The following is a 15722-nucleotide window of genomic DNA, read 5'->3' as shown; positions in this document are numbered from 1 at the left end:
ATCTGAGCAAAGCCTGAAGGGAGTGAGTGACCAAGTTTTGCCAACATGTAAAGAAGAAAATTCCAGTCAGGGGGCAGCAAGTCAGATGTCCTGTGGCAGCCAATTAGAGGACAGCGTTGAGGCTGAGGTGGCTGGAGTGGCACCTGAGGGGAAGAGCAAGCGAAGTGGGGACTCAGAGAGGAAACGAGCCCAGATCATTGGGGCTTCTATGCCAATGGAAGGACTTCAGTTTTTGCTGTAAGAGGCAAGCCTTTCAAGGGTTTCAAGCAGAGCAGTGGTGGGTAATACGCCCTTGAAAAGGATCTCCCTGGCTCTGAATTGAGAACAAGCTGGAAGGAAGTCAGGACATAGGCTGGAGATCAGAAAAGAGACCACCACAGTCATTCAGGCAGGAGGGGACAGTGGTTGGGACCATGGTGGTAGCAGCAAGGGCAGGGAGCACTGGCCACATTCTAAGCATATTTTGGAAGTATACACAGTGGAATTTTCTGTTAAGAGTCAGATAAGAGATAAAAGAGTCAAAGATGAGACCCCAGGTTTGGGTCTGAGCATCAGAAGGATGGAGTTGCCAATAACTGTGATGTGGGAAGAAGACCCAAGAGAATAAAGTGCCCTGGAAGCCAGATGAAGAAAGGGCTTCAAGGAAGAGAGAGGGACCAACTACAACAAACTGCTGGTAGGCAGGCAGGATGGGGCCAGAGGACAGGCTATTGGAACGAACAACATGGCTGTCTCTAAAGACCAGGGCAAGAGATGTTTGTGAAGGGATCCCAAGCCTGCCTGGAATGATGGGGTCAAACGAGAATGCGAGAGCAGCATTATTCATAACAGCCAAAAGGTGGAAGCAACCAAGTGTCCCTCAAAAGATGAATGAACAAAATGTGATATATATACAATGGAATATTACAGCCTAAAAAGGAAGAAATTTCTGACACATGGGACAAGATGAACCTGAAGACATTATGCTAAGTGAAATAAGCCTGCCACAAAAAAAAAGACAAATAGTGTCTTTTTTTGTACTGATTCCACTTACATTTGGTATCTAGAGCAATTAAATCATAGAAACAGAAAGTAGAATGGTGGTTACCAGGGCCTGAGGAGACGGAGAAATGGGGAATTGTTGTTTAATGGACATAGAGTTTCAGTTTTGCACAATGAAAAAGTTTCAGAGATTTTTTAAAATAAAAATGTTATTTATTTATTTTTAGAGAGAGGGGAAGGGAGAGAGTGAGAGATGGAGAGAAACATCAATCAGTTGCCTCTCACACATGCACCAACCAGGGACCTGGCCTACAACCCAGGTATTGAACCAGCGACCTTTTGCTTTGTGGGAGATGCTCAGCCAACTGAGCCATGCCCGTCAGGGCAGTTCTGGGGACTGTTGCAAAAAAAAAAAAAAAAAGAATATATTAACATTACCAAACTGGACAGTTAAAATGATTATGATGGAAATTTTTATATTATCAGTGTTTTATCACATTTTTTTAAGTGAGAGAGAATGGGAGACAAAGAATTGAAGTCAGCATGTCCAGACAACTTTTTCATAGAAATATCTAGAATAATGTTTGACCAAATACCTGGGAACTCTAATCTAGCCAAGTTGACACATAAAATTAAGCATCTTTCCTAAACTGAAGAGAAATGGGGGCACAACCGGAGGGAGAAGTAGGGAGAAAAGGGGGCTTGGGCTGTGTTTTTTCCTTAAATTGGGAGAAATAACAGCACATTTGTCTGCTGATGGGACTGATCCAGAAGACAGTATTCTTGAATGTTTAACTTACTTTCAAAATAAAAGTTACATTTGGGGTGATGAAAAAGTTCTGGAAGTAAATAGTTGTAATGGCTACACAACCTTGGGAATATACTAAAAACTGCTCTACTGTACACTTTAAAGGGGTCAGTTTTATGGTATGTCAATTATATCTCAATAAAAATAAGATAAAATAAAAACTATAATATACTTAATATTGTCTGAATACTGTGTTCTCATATACAGCCCGAGTTCCCACCCAGACAACCCCAGATCTAACAGTTACTATGGCCACTGACCCACAGGTCACCACAGCTGTGGGGTAGCTTGTGGCACAAGTTCAGGCACAGACACAAATGCTGCATTAGCAGACATGATCCCCTGAACAAGCACTCACTAGCTGCAGATAATGGTTCTGTTTACTCAGGGTCATAAACTCTCAGGTTTCTGGTCTAAAAGTGAGATAAGAAAAATCCATTCAACTTAAAAAGCAAGAAAATCTGTGCCTCCTTCTGCCAGCCCCAGTTGGCCCCCTGTAATTCCATGGGAACCAGAGATGGACTTGTTGTGCAGTCCATCATGGAAGAGGGAGCTCTTTCTGAAAGGTTCTCCTATTTGGGACAATATCAAACTCTTGCTTCCCACTGCCACTTTTTCATTTCTTCTGAACAACGTCAAACAATATCTTACCCCCTACGATGCTTAATTTTATGTAACAATTTGGGTAGACGATAGCACCCAGGTATTTGGTCAAACATTATTCTAGATATTTCTATGAAGGTGCAGGTGTTTTTTAGATTAAATTCATATTTACATCAGTAGACTGAGCAAAACAGATTGCTCTTCATAATGTGGGTAGGCCTCATCCAATTAGTTGAAGGCCTTAATAGAACCAAGAGTGACTTCCCCTAGCAAGAAGGAACTCTGCCAGCAGATTGCCTTTGCACTCAAACTGCAACTCTTCCCTGGGTCTCCAGCCTCCATAATCACATAGAGAAATCACCAATTCCTTAAAATTTCTAGAAACAGTAACATCTGTTTATATATTGATCAAACCCATCATACTGGATACATTTGTTTTTATATGCAACTTTAGGTTTAAAAAGGGTATTAAGTTTGTATCCATTTTGTGACTACTTTTTCAATATATAACCAACTCATTAGGAACTTAAATTATATCCTGTTCCTTAATTGCTACAAGAGATAGGTATGTGACCTGGATTCACACCATGAACTTTTAAAAGGACTCAGCCTTTCTGGGTTCAATCCCACATCCACTACTCACTTGCAGTGTGACTCTCGGCAAGTTATGTCTCTGTGCCTCATCCATAAAAATGAAGATAACAAGATAACAAGACCCCCTCCATGCAGTTGTTGTGAAGATTAAATAAAATAGTAACATGTAAAATACATAGTAAGATGTCTAGCACAGTGTTTTTGAAATAGCAGGTTTTGACCCATTAGTGAAATAAATTTAGTGGGTCTCACAAACACCATTTTTTTAAAGCATAAAATCATTAATGCAGAAAAGAATTATCAGAGGACACACACTAACATATGTAGGGTAAGTAATGTTTTACCAAACTTTTGTTTTAGATCTGCACACACACACATTACAGTCTAGATGTATTTCTTACAATGAATTATAGTCAAAAACAAGTGTGAAAAGCCAGACTCCACCGTATAATAAATGCTCAATAAAATTTGGTAGCATCATCATCTCACTCTAAAAGATAATATAACTTTATTACTATAATAAAATAGAGCTAACACTGGTTTCAATTCTGCCACTCATTTGCTGCAGTGCTGTTTAAGAATCTCTCCACCTCCCTAAATTAACTTGCCAACTCTCTCTCCTCAAAGGATTCAGGCGGTCATTTAAATATTTTCTGACTCACAATTCTGGCCAAGGATTAGTGAGACCCTGTCCAGCCCAGAACACATGAAATATGAGTGACTTATGAACACCACTTGAGTTCGCAAGACTGCACGGGGCTTTTGTAAAATAAAAGCCATGCTTAAGAGAAACAGTCCCCTTCCCCCACCCCCTTGAGAGATGTGTCATAGACAGAGGTTACATGTGGTCAGCTAAGCTGCACCTTCTGACACTAGAAACTCGGCTCTGTAACATGCTTCCTTGTTTGGGGGTTAGATTGTATCATTGTGTTTTCCCCCTAACTTTCCATGTGCACACACCCCTCACTAAAGACGGAAAATAAAATCCCTACAAAACTGCCTGTTCTAACAGCAGAAGAGAATCTGCTAAACCAAAGGTGCTTATATTTTGAAGATCTCAAAATAATTTCTATTGCATATAACTTTTTCCCCTCCAGAAACAAACTAAAAACTCAGCCCAAATTAATGCTTTTTAAATTGCTTTTTTGAAACACTAGTAATAAACAACTCCGTTCCCCTCCCCGCATTTAGCACTGTTTTGTTTAAAATGGAGCTCCTCTTCCCAGCTGAGAGCAAGCTGAGGAGTGAGTGAATTTGCAGTTTCCAATGTATTGAATAGTTCCCCAGGTTGTTTCTTGTTTGGAAAACCTGGTTCCTATTGATACAAATGTAGGCTCTTCACTTTTCATTTCTTCTCCCATGAGGACACAATCTTGGATTTGTGCCAAAGCATTACATCTGGAACACATAAGTGCATTTAGGGGTGTAAACTAATCTTTTAATATTTTAATACGTGATAGTATTCCTTTCTTATTTTTATTTTATTCAAACTATAATGCCAGTGAATTGGGGGCAGAGGAGGCACAAAAATTGCTTTACAGCAGAACCCTTTCCTTAAATGAAATGATACCTCTTTGCCCAATAGGAAAGACGGCTTAAAAGCTTCCCAAGGCATGGAGTCAGGGGAGTGCTGAGGACCTTTAGGAATCTCCACCACGCCCTCAGAATACAGAAGTCAGCTCTGCCAGTGCTCAGTCAGTGCCAGGTGCACTTCTATTTCATAAATTCAAGAGCTAAATGTTTTATCCAAGGTCTCCAGCCTTAAATTAAATAATGCACTATATTGTGTCACTTTCTTCAACAAGGAAAAGAGGCTGATGTCCCTGGATTTTTGTCTGTGCAGCTCAAAAGGTGGGCCTCTGAATGTCTCCTCAGGGGATTCAATGATGAGGGGAGCTGATGCACTAGGGAAAAAGTACTTCAGGGTCCAAACTTAATATTGTTGAGAGGGAAAAATCCCCATTGACCTAGAGACTCAACACAATCCCTATCAAAATCTCAGCTGCCTATTTTGCAAAAATTGACCAGCTGATCCTAAAATTCATACTGGGCCCAGAATAGCCAAAACAATCATGAAAAAGGACAGATTTGGGAGGATTTACACTACTTGAATTCAAAATTCACCACAAAGCTACCGTAATCAAGACAGTGGTACTAGCATAAGAAGAGACATCTAGATCAATGCAATAGAATGGAGAGTGCAGAAATAAATAATGGATGGCCAACTGATTTTTCACAAGGATGTCAAGACAGTTCAACGGGACGTACTGTATAGTCTTTTCAAAAAATGGCGCTAGCACAACAGGACAGCCACATGCAAAAACAATGAAGTTGGATGTCTACCTCACACCACACACAAAAAAAATTAACTCAAAATGGAAAAAGGCCTAAATCTAAGAGCTAAAACTATAAAACTCTTAGAAGAATACTTAGGTATAAATCTTCTTGACCTTAGATCAGGCAAAGGTTTCTTACATCTTATACCAAAAGTACAAACAGCATAAGAAAAATAGATAAATTGGACTTCATCAAATTAAAACCATGTGCTCCAAAGGACACCATCAAGAAAGTGAAAAGAGCACTGACCGATATGGCTCAGTTGGTTGGGCGTCATCCTGCAAAGCAAAAGGTTGCCAGTTCGATTCCCAGTCAGGGCACATGCCTGGGTTGCAGGTTCATCCCAGGCTGAGGTGTGTACAAGAAGCAACCAATTAGTGTCTTTCCCACATCTCTCACATCGATGTCTTTCTCCCTCCCTTTCCCTCTCCCTAAAAATAAACAAAATATTTTTTAAAAAAAGAAAGTGAAAAGACAACCTACATCTTATAAGGGACTGAATCTAGAATATATAAATAACTCTTATAACTCAATAATAAAAAGACAAATAATGAATTTTTTAAAATAGGAAAAGGGTCTGGATATGTCTTCAAAAAAAAAAAAAAAAAAGATATACAAATAGCCAATAAGCACATGTAAAGATATTCAGCCAACACAATATTGAAGAAAAAAGTTGGAGGACTGACACTGCCTGACATCAAATTTACTGTAAAGCTACAGTAGTCAAGAGAGTGTGGTACTTGCAAAAGAACAAACAAACAGAGCAATGGAACAGAATAAAGAGCCCAGAAATAGACCCCCCCCCATACATACAGTCAACTGATCTTTGACAAAGAAACAAAGGCAATACAATGAAACAAAGACAGTCTTCAATAAATGGTGCTGAAGCAAATGGACCTCCAAATGCAAAAAGTGAATCTAAACACAAACCTTACACCCTTTACAAAAATTAACTCAAAACAGATCATAAACCTAATTATAAAATGTGAAAGTATAAAACTCCTAGAAGAAAATCCAGACCACCTTGGGTGTAGTGATGTCTTTTAGATACACCAAAAACATGATTCATGAAAGAAATAACTGATGAACTAGACTCCATTAAAATTAAAAAACTGCTCTGCAATAGACAGTACAAAAGAATTAGAAGACAAGTCACAGACTGGGAGAAAACATTTGCAAAAGATGCATGTAGTAAAGGACAGTTACCTAAAATATACAAAAAAACTCTTAAAACTCAACAATAAGAATTTTGTTTTTAAAAGCAAAGCAAAGACCTTCACAGACACCTTACCAAAGAAGATATACAGATGACAAAAAAGCATGTGAAAAGATGTTCCCCATCATATACGTCATCAGGGAAATGTGAATTAAAAACAATAATGAGATAGCACTACATGCCTATTAGAATGGTCAAAATCCAGAACACTGACAACACCAAATGCTGACAAGGATGTGGATCAACAGGACCTCTCATACATTGCTGGGGGGAATGCAAAATGGGACAGCCACTTTGGAAGACAGTTTGGTGGTTTCTTAAAAAGCTCTGAAACAATAAGATCCAGGAATCGGTCTCCTTGGTATTTACCCAAAGGAGTTGAAAATGTATGTCCACACTCACACACACACAGAAAAAACTGTACATAGATGTTTATTGCAGCTTTATTCATAAATGCCAAAACTTAGAAGCAGCCAAGATGTCCTTTAGTAAGCGAATGGATAAACAAACTGTGGTACATATAGACAATAGAATACTATTCAGTTCTAAAAAGTAATGTGCTATCAAGTCATGAAAATACACAAAGGAACCTCAAATGCTAAGTTTAAGAAGCCAATCTGAGAAGACTACATACTGTATGATTCCAAGTCTATAACATTCTTAAAAAGGCAAAACTATGGAGACAATAAAAAGATCAGCAGTCATGGTGGCTGGGGGGGAGGTGGGGATGAATAGGTGGAGTACAGATAATTTTTAGGTCAGTGAAAATACTCTGCATGATATTATAATGAGGGATATATGTTATTATACATTTGTTCAAACCAACTGAAAGTACACCACCAAAAGTGAACGCTTAGGTAAACTACTGACTTTGGATAATTATGATGTGTTAATTTATGTTCATCCTTGGTAACAAATGTACCACTCTGGTGAATAATGTTGATAATGGTGGAAGTTACGTATGTGTAGGAGCAGAGGGTATAGAGAAAATCTCTGAACCTTTCTCTCAATTTTATTATAAACCCAAAAACTGCTCAAATATTAAAGTTTATTCAACATCACTAGCCATTAGGGAAATAAAAATAAAAACCATAATGAGCCTTGGCTGGGCGGTTCAGTTGGTTGGAGCGTCGCTCCCTACACCAAAAACATTGTGGATTTGATCCCCAGTCAGGGCACATGCCTGGGTTGCAGATTCAATTCCCAGTCAGGGTATATACAGAAAACCAGCCATCCATGTTTCTCTCTCGCATTAACCCTTTGAGTGCCAATGTCGCTGTGAGCAATGCTGACAAATTTTCCTAGAAGTGCCAGTGTTGCTCCCAGCAACTCTTTTTTTGATGGCTACAAATGTAAATAACAATGGAATAATTCGTATTTTATGTTTTGTTCTCTTTTTTGTACCTCTGGTTATATATTGATATAATTTTTTCTCATGTTGATCCAAATTTCGAATTACACATGGAACTCAAAGGGTTAATGTCCCTCTCCCTCTCACTCACCCTCTCTGCCCACCCCCCCACCCAACGTCAATGAAACATATCCTCAGGTGAGAATAAAAAATAAAAATAAAAAAACAGTGAGATATACTTCACATGCACTAGGATGGCTTACACCAAAAAGATGGATAACAAGTGGAGGATGTGGAGTAATGGGAACCCTCATACATTGCTGGTGAGACTGCAAAATGGTGTAGTCACTTTGGAAAATGTTAGGGAGTTCCTCAAAATGTTAGATATTGTTACCATATGACCTGCAATACCACTGCTACATATATACCTAAGAGAACTGAATGTGTATTTTCACACGAACTTGTACACTCTTCCCAGGGGAAGTGGGGACCCAGGACAGGTAAAAAGAGGAGACATGATTAGGGACAGAGAAAGTGTTCTTGGACATATGACTAAACAGAAAACTATTAGTTGGAGAACAAGCCCTAAAAAATGAGCCATTATGTTGGTTTTTAAAGACAGTCACACACCTACATGTACAAACATAAAAGAAACATACAGCCGCCTGATTATAAATGTTCTCTCTGGAAGCAAGCCTGAAATGGGGCAGGTGGAATTGCATTATTTCCTTTACAACTTCCAATTTTTGGATTTGTGTATACTAAGAATATAATTACGGTTTGTAGCTAAAGTGGAAGTATACAAGAAAGAGATCACTGGCATTGGGCAGTGTGGGAAGTCTCAAAGTGAACAAAAACAGAAGAGGATTTCAAGTAGTGAGCTGAGCAGGAACAAAGGTGTGAACGTGGAAGCCTCTGGGGCATCTGGGGGACCACCAGGCTCAGCTCCATTAGAGGACCCAGTGGGTGACTTGGGGTGGAGTGTGGTGAAGATAAATCATGGAAGCAGCAAGGTTGCAAGAGTATTGTATACCTTTCAGGGACCAAGGGCCACGGGTACATTCAGGGACCACTGTAGGCTGGGGGCTTGGGAGACTGGTGTGAGAGCACCATGTGAGAGGAAGGTAGAATGTTCTGACTGGGCAGGAAGTCTTGGTGGCATTTCACACCAGGCCTCTGTGTCACAATAAGCTGACCCCCAACTCCATTATCCAAATTTGGCTCCTAATAAGATTGTCTCTGAAAAGGATAACGCCTGCCCTTGATTAAAGTCCCCAGATGCACTGTGTGAGCACACCTTTCCTATAGCAGCACAAAGTGGTGATGGAGCGACCTGGGTCAGCTTAGTCACCAGATGATGCCACGGCCAGCCCTTCCTGCATGCTGGCTGTGTTAGGGATAAGCACTCTACAAATTTTTCATTTAATCCTCACAACAAGCCTATGAGGTATAGCCAGGTACTGTCCCCATTTACAGAGAAGGAAACAGGCTCGGAGAGGTTTGGCACCTTGTCCAAGGTCACTTCACTAGTAACAGTGGAGCTGAGATTGGAACACAGGACCCTGTGTTCCACTCTTTACAACCTCCAGACATTTGCATTTGCCTCAAAGGCAGCTAGTGCACTGCTCTGGCTTCCAGGAAAATATGAGTGAGCTCAGAACTGGAGATGAATTCAGGGCTTAGGGCTCTATCAGCAGGAACAACAAATCCAGACCCATGAAGTTTCATTTGCTGGCTAGAAGTGGAGGTGGGGTTTTGGGACAAGGAATCAAGCTGGACTGTTAAATAACTATCCCGGTCTTTAGCAAGCTGAGCCAGGCAAGACAGCAAAATGCCTCCTGAGCTCTTCTCCAGCTCTGCCCAACACCCCCAGCCACTCTTTCTGGAGCATTTTGGTTTTCACTTGGGCTCCATATCCAGCTCTGCTCTGACTTGTGGGTCATCCTTGGAAAAGCCAGGAAGCATGTGGGAAATGAAGGTAATGACTTCCTCCAGCCTTGTTATTCAGTGGCCAGAGCAGTGGGCCTGAAGCATCCACCTAGCATCCCAACAAACCCTCAGTGTGCCAGGGACTGTGCATTTGGCTGGGAGCTGCCTCTACCCTCCCAGAGCTGACTCCATGGGGATGTGCAGCAAAGCAAGGCCTGTCAGAGATATTTTAAAACACCCATCTCTCTGGACATCTCTGAAAAAAATCTTCTGGAAAGAACCTGCCGCTCTCCCAATACAACTGAGCAGAGCCCAGATGGCAAGTTATTTATCACTCCACATCTCCACGTCCTGGTCTAGAGGATGAAGATACTAAAAGTGTCTGTGCCACAGGATAGTTGTAGAGAATAACTGAGGATGTCAGGGCACAGTCCATAGCACAAGGCACAGCCATTCAGAGCATCTAGCTGCTACATCAGTTCCCTTTCCACAGCATACTCCAACACACACACACACACACACACACACACACACACACACACACACACACACACACCCCTACCTCTATCTGGAACTTTACACATGCTGTTCTCTCTTCCTTTCATCCCACCCTTTGTATCTCCTTAGATGTCACTTTTTCCAAGAAGCCTCCTTATCACACCTCCTCCCCAATATTACAGATAAAAAAACCAAGACTTATAAGGTTAGGTTACTGCTTAAAGTTCATACAACCAAGATCTCATGTCTTTATCCTCAGGAATCTTATGCTGTGTTAAATAACATCAATTGATCAGTTAATCAACCAATCAATGGATAGAATGGGAAGCATGCATCTCCACAATCCTATACATTTTGATCTCTTCATTTTTTCATCAAAGCCTTGCTAAGTAACTCCAGGCAGTTCCTTCTAGGTGATGAAGTGGAAGTAACCAAATGATGCAAGAGTCCATGTCCCAAGGCATGTGGGATGAGGCAAGTCTTATTACGTGTAAAGTTATAATTCCAGAAGAGCCCCTTAGGCTCATTCATGCTCGTAGCTCATGAGGCAGTTTTAGTAAACATCATCACTTCAGGTCTCACCCCCTGGAAAAGAAGACACAAACCTCTGGTCAACCAGAGGACACACAATGCTGAGATCTTACTCCAGCTACCTGGCAGCATTTGGGGAAGAGATGGGAGGGGGGGTTCTGCCTCATTTCCCTTTCCCTTCCCCAGCAAGACAGACCATGTCCAGAGCTCAAGAACTGACTGACCACACCAGAGATTCAACCACAACCTTGGGTTCTGTATGCATGGAATGGTCTTCCCCCAGATATCCACATAACTGCTCCCTCAGGTTTCTGCTCAAATGTTGCTTCCTCAGAGAGACTCTCCCTGACCAAACCAACTTTGCCTCTATCCCAGCCACTGTGAATCCCCTTACCGAGCTTTATCTTCTTCATTACACTGATCACACGCCCTGACATCATATGATAGACCTAGTTGTCTAGTATCCATCTTTGCCACTGGGGTGTAAGCTCCACAAGGGAGGAACACAGTTGGTTTTCTCGACTGTTGCATGGTCTAGAGCCAGAGCCCTTCTTCCGTAAATGAGTCTTGAATAAATGAGGTAAACAAGCTTAGCTGAGTGGCTAAAGCACACATATAGATGACTTCAAATTAACTACAGTCTTCCTCAGTCTTGTTTTTTTAAGATTAAAAAAGTGTATCCATTTTCATATCTAAATGAACAATTTTCACTCAGGTAAAGAAGAAAGAAAAGCTTATCTCCAAAACCTCTCCATAGCAGACCCCACTCCACCCACCACACTGGTGATCTCCCATGCAGAAAGTGAAACTGACCAGATAAATCAGAATCACATAAAACGTTTCACTTTCACTTGAGTTTCAATCTGTACATGCAAGGTGGTATGAATCAGACATTTTTTTTTTTTTACAAATCATTAAGATAATGAGTCCAAGGATTAATTTTTTAAAATATAGCTAGGGCCACAATTAATAGATTGATTAAAGAATGATTCAGAAAACCCAAAAGAACAAAAGAATTAAAGAAACAGAGCCCACCCTCCATTCCCCAACTAGCACTCACCCCCACTGCCAATGTACAGGGTCCTAAATAATACAGAACTTGGCCTTGAAGGTCCCTGAACTATAGCAGTGAAGGTCCTTAAACAATAGCAGTTTTCTCTTAATGCCTCTTTGCCTCAGGCCCCCTCTGATGACATGTGACTCAGTAGCATAATGAGGGCTGGAGAACCCTTGGTGACAGCACAGAAGTAGAGGCAGCTCACTGGGATGGACAGTGATGGGGGAAGGGTGATCAGGATGCAGAGGAGACCAGGACTGGAGTGGTAGCATGCAGAAGCCTTGAGGCCACATCTTGTCCTCATCAGAGCAGGTACAGGGACTCTACCTGGTTCTCTGCATCCCATGTCTTTCCTCCAATGGAATGGGCTGTCTCAGTGGGCAATGAGTTTCCTGTCACTAGAGAATTCAAGCTCCAGTTAGCAATAACTGGGAAGAGAAGTTGCAGCGGTGGTTTAAACTGCGGGTTGAACTAAATGCTAAAGGTCACTTCTAACCCAGAGCTCCTGACTAATGGCGAGTTCCTTTGCATTTTACTACTCTTAAAAGCTCCCCAGCCTCACCTCATTTCACTCAGTGATACTCATTCATTCTGTCAGTCAGGGCACATTTACTGAGCATCTACTGTGTGCCAGACTTCAGTGGTAAAGAGAGCAACTGTTCTGCCCTCTTGGATTCTACTTCTCTTGGTGGAAACAGACAATAAATCCATAAATAGACATATGAGTAAGATCATTTCGGGTAAGCTCCATGAAAAAAAAGACAGTGGGAGAATGCGACAGAAACTAATAGGGAAGTGGCTACTTTGGATAGAGCAAGAAAGTGTCAGACATGAGAAGAAGTAGTGGAACAGTGTGCTCAGATAAGGGAAGAGCATGTGCTGAGGCCCTGAGAAGTCTCCTGACAGCCTGAGGTCAAATGTTCATGAACTGCATCCCATCCTAAAGGCCCCCACCATAGACCCACACTGCCTGCCTACCCACATGGCCTGCTTTCTCCTTTCCCAAACTGACTTCTTTATCAGATTTTCTCAAGTCAAAGTAGATCTGAATTTTCCCCTGGAAGGTATGCCCTGAGAGAGGGCATAAAGGAACACATGTGCCCTCCATTGTCTGGGAGACAGAGGTAATATTGACATCTTGACTCCCTCAAAATGTGCACCCATCCTATCCAAGGGGTGAGATACCCACATCTCCTGACCAGCAGTTCAGGGTCCACTTTTGTGATGTGCAGACCTTTTGCAGAACCTGATGAAAAGTGCCCCCTCTGTAAGAACACCACCGGTGCTCCAAGCATCTCACGTACATTTCAGGAGCTTCCTGGAGCCCCAGGTTCAGAATGCTGTCTGTGATTACCACTGCCTAGGGAGACTGACGCAGGGGACAATCTGCTGCGGGTGAATGACTGTAGGGGAGGGGATGAGATCAGGTCCTTGGGCACCTAAATAGACTCCCACCCTCACATAGACTAAGACTGTCAGGTGGCCCAAGGCCTGAAGGATTTCAAGTGAAACCTTACCCACCCCAGACAGGCAAACATCCAGTTATACCCCAGAGTTTCCAGAGGAGGTATAAGACCCCATTTCCCAAGAGTGTCCTTGACAAAGGTTGTCTCTGATCTCACATTCTGAGACATGTCTTGCATAGGCTGGTTAACCATATGAAGGGCTACTGTAAAGCACCAGTGTTTCAGGGATAAAGGGGACACCAGAGCTCCCCTCTGAATAATGCAGGTCCTCAGCAGGAAAAGGAGCAAAGGCCTGCTCACCCACCTCACTGGGGAGCTAGAGATGAGAATGCCCTGTTAGACAGGTGTCTGACATGCTAATGAGAGCAGCTAACACATGTAGAACTTACCTAGTACCAGGCACAATTTTTAGAACTTTAATCTCACACAACCCTTTAAGGTTTGTACTATTATCATCCCCATTTAAGATAGACAGCAAAGCTCTTCTCTTTCATACCCCAGGAAACAAAGCGATTATACCTGGGTAGTGTATAAAATGTTTAAAAATAAGTGTCTGCCGATGCATCCGTTCATGCCATTAAGTGAAGCAAGAGCCCTCTAGGAACAAACCACTATGTTTCAACAACGTCTAAGGCCAATGATGAGGCGGCTGATAATGCAAGGGCAGCTCTTCCTCGTGGCAAAGCCCAAGAGAACCCATTCCCACCCGGCTCACACAACTTCCACACTCAGAAAACGCTCACCGGTCTCCAGCTACGAGGCATGGAGGTTCATCTCAACCCCGTGGTGTCCGCCTCCCTCGCCTTAGTCTCAGGAGCCTCTGGCCTCTCAGTTTAAAAGATGCAGCCCCGGCATAAGGGTGGGCCGGGAACCGCAGGCGCACTCTCCACGCTCAAAGCCGGGTCCTCCTCGGCGAAGTAACTAGCGGCCCTGGGAGCCAGGACCTGCAGCGCCCGATGCGCTCTGACCTGCGGGCGCCCCACCAGGGCTGGAGAAGACACCGAAGAAAAGGGGCTGCGTCCCAAGACAGGTGGCGCCTCCCTCTCCGGAAACGGCTCCAGGAACTTTCCTGCCAGAGCTAGCCAAGACTGAAGTCCGGGTCTCGAGAGGGAGCGGTGGCTGGTCGGGGCTGACGGTGGATATGCCCACCTGTGCCGCCCCCAAGGCGCCTCCGAGCAGTCCAAGCCCCCCCAGCCCAGGGAGCCAGGAGAGCCTGCTGCGAACACCGAGTACCGGCAGGAGCGACTCGGAGGTGGAGGTGGGGATTCGGCAGAGAAGGATCCAACACGAGACAGTGTCCAGCTCCGGGGTGCCCAGCCCGGAAGGTTCTAGAAGAGGGGCGGGGTTCCTGGGCAGCCACTCGCACTCACCTCGGCGCCTGTACAGGCTCGGCCCTGCAAGGCTGGAGAGCGCACCGAGGAGGCGGAGCTGGTGGCAGCAGCTGAAGGGACGGCACCCCGGAGCAGGCGGGGCCGGGGGCTGGGAGGCTCTGCCGGCCACGTGGGCGGGAGGCGGGACTGGGACCCCCGCGGGGGCCGGAACCCAGTGCATGGAACCCCAGCGCAGTCCCGCTGGGCCACCATTGGGCACTCCCGCCTCCCCAAGTCCTGCCGGCTTCCTGCGGAGGCTAGGAAGAGAGGCGGGATTCCGCCCCCGGGGCATCTCCTGCTACTTAATCCAGGCTCCAGAAGAGAGAATTTACCGGGTTGTGGAAGCGGTGCACAGCCCTCCCGTGACTTCTGGACCCCCAGGTCAGCTGGCGGGACAGGTATCAGAGCGCGAGGGGGCTGTGGCGACACCCGCGCCAGCAGTAGCGGGAGCTGCCCTTGCCCGCGAGGGCCGGAGCCTACGCGAGGAGCCCCACCTCCGCAGCTAGGCTGGCCTTGAGCGCATCGAGACTTGCCAAAACTTCATTTTTCTCTATTGTGGGGGTGAGAACGCTGCTAAGCCACCAGCTGCAGGAATCCCCGTGTGCACAGCAGATTCTCAGGCATCGCCGGTTTATCAGCGGACACTGAGCCTGAAAAGCGGCAGCTAGCAGTGGCCCGGGTCAGCCTGGGGAAATAAATATGGGAATCTAAATAAAACATTTTTTTTTGCAGTCATTCATTCATTCATTCAACAAGTAAAGGCTTACTGTCCTCAGGACTTCATAAAATCAGGAATAAAGAATGCCGTATACAGTACCACAGGTTCCGTGATGATAAAAATCCAAAATTCATTAGTTGTTTTCATGTGCCAGGGATGTATTTTTGGTGCTTCCTCTACTTGAACATTGATAACAGCCTTGAGGGTGTAGAGGTTGTGTGGTCGCATTTCTCAGATGAAGAAACTGAAGCGGAGCCAGCACC

General features: G+C 43.8%; 1 protein-coding gene across 2 annotated transcripts in view; it reads right to left on the bottom strand.

Moving 5' to 3' along the window:
- The window catches only part of ARHGEF3 (Rho guanine nucleotide exchange factor 3), a 313957-nt gene extending 299185 nt beyond the window's left edge, over positions 1-14772 (bottom strand). The window contains exon 1 of one of the 2 annotated variants that reach the window (XM_090283994.1): positions 14742-14772. The gene's annotated coding sequence lies outside the window, so the exon portion shown is untranslated. Of the gene's footprint in view, positions 1-14114; positions 14565-14741 lie in introns of those variants that run through there. The other variant, XM_090283993.1, reaches the window with a different exon arrangement.
- Positions 14773-15722: the final 950 nt, after the last annotated feature.

The sequence above is a fragment of the Furipterus horrens genome, unplaced genomic scaffold, assembly GCF_987537825.1.
Source record: "Furipterus horrens unplaced genomic scaffold, mFurHor1.1.pri manual_scaffold_7, whole genome shotgun sequence".
Classification (NCBI taxonomy): domain Eukaryota; kingdom Metazoa; phylum Chordata; class Mammalia; order Chiroptera; family Furipteridae; genus Furipterus; species Furipterus horrens.
The sequence above is the reverse complement of the archived record's forward strand: the minus strand, read 5'-3'. Positions and strand labels throughout refer to the sequence as shown.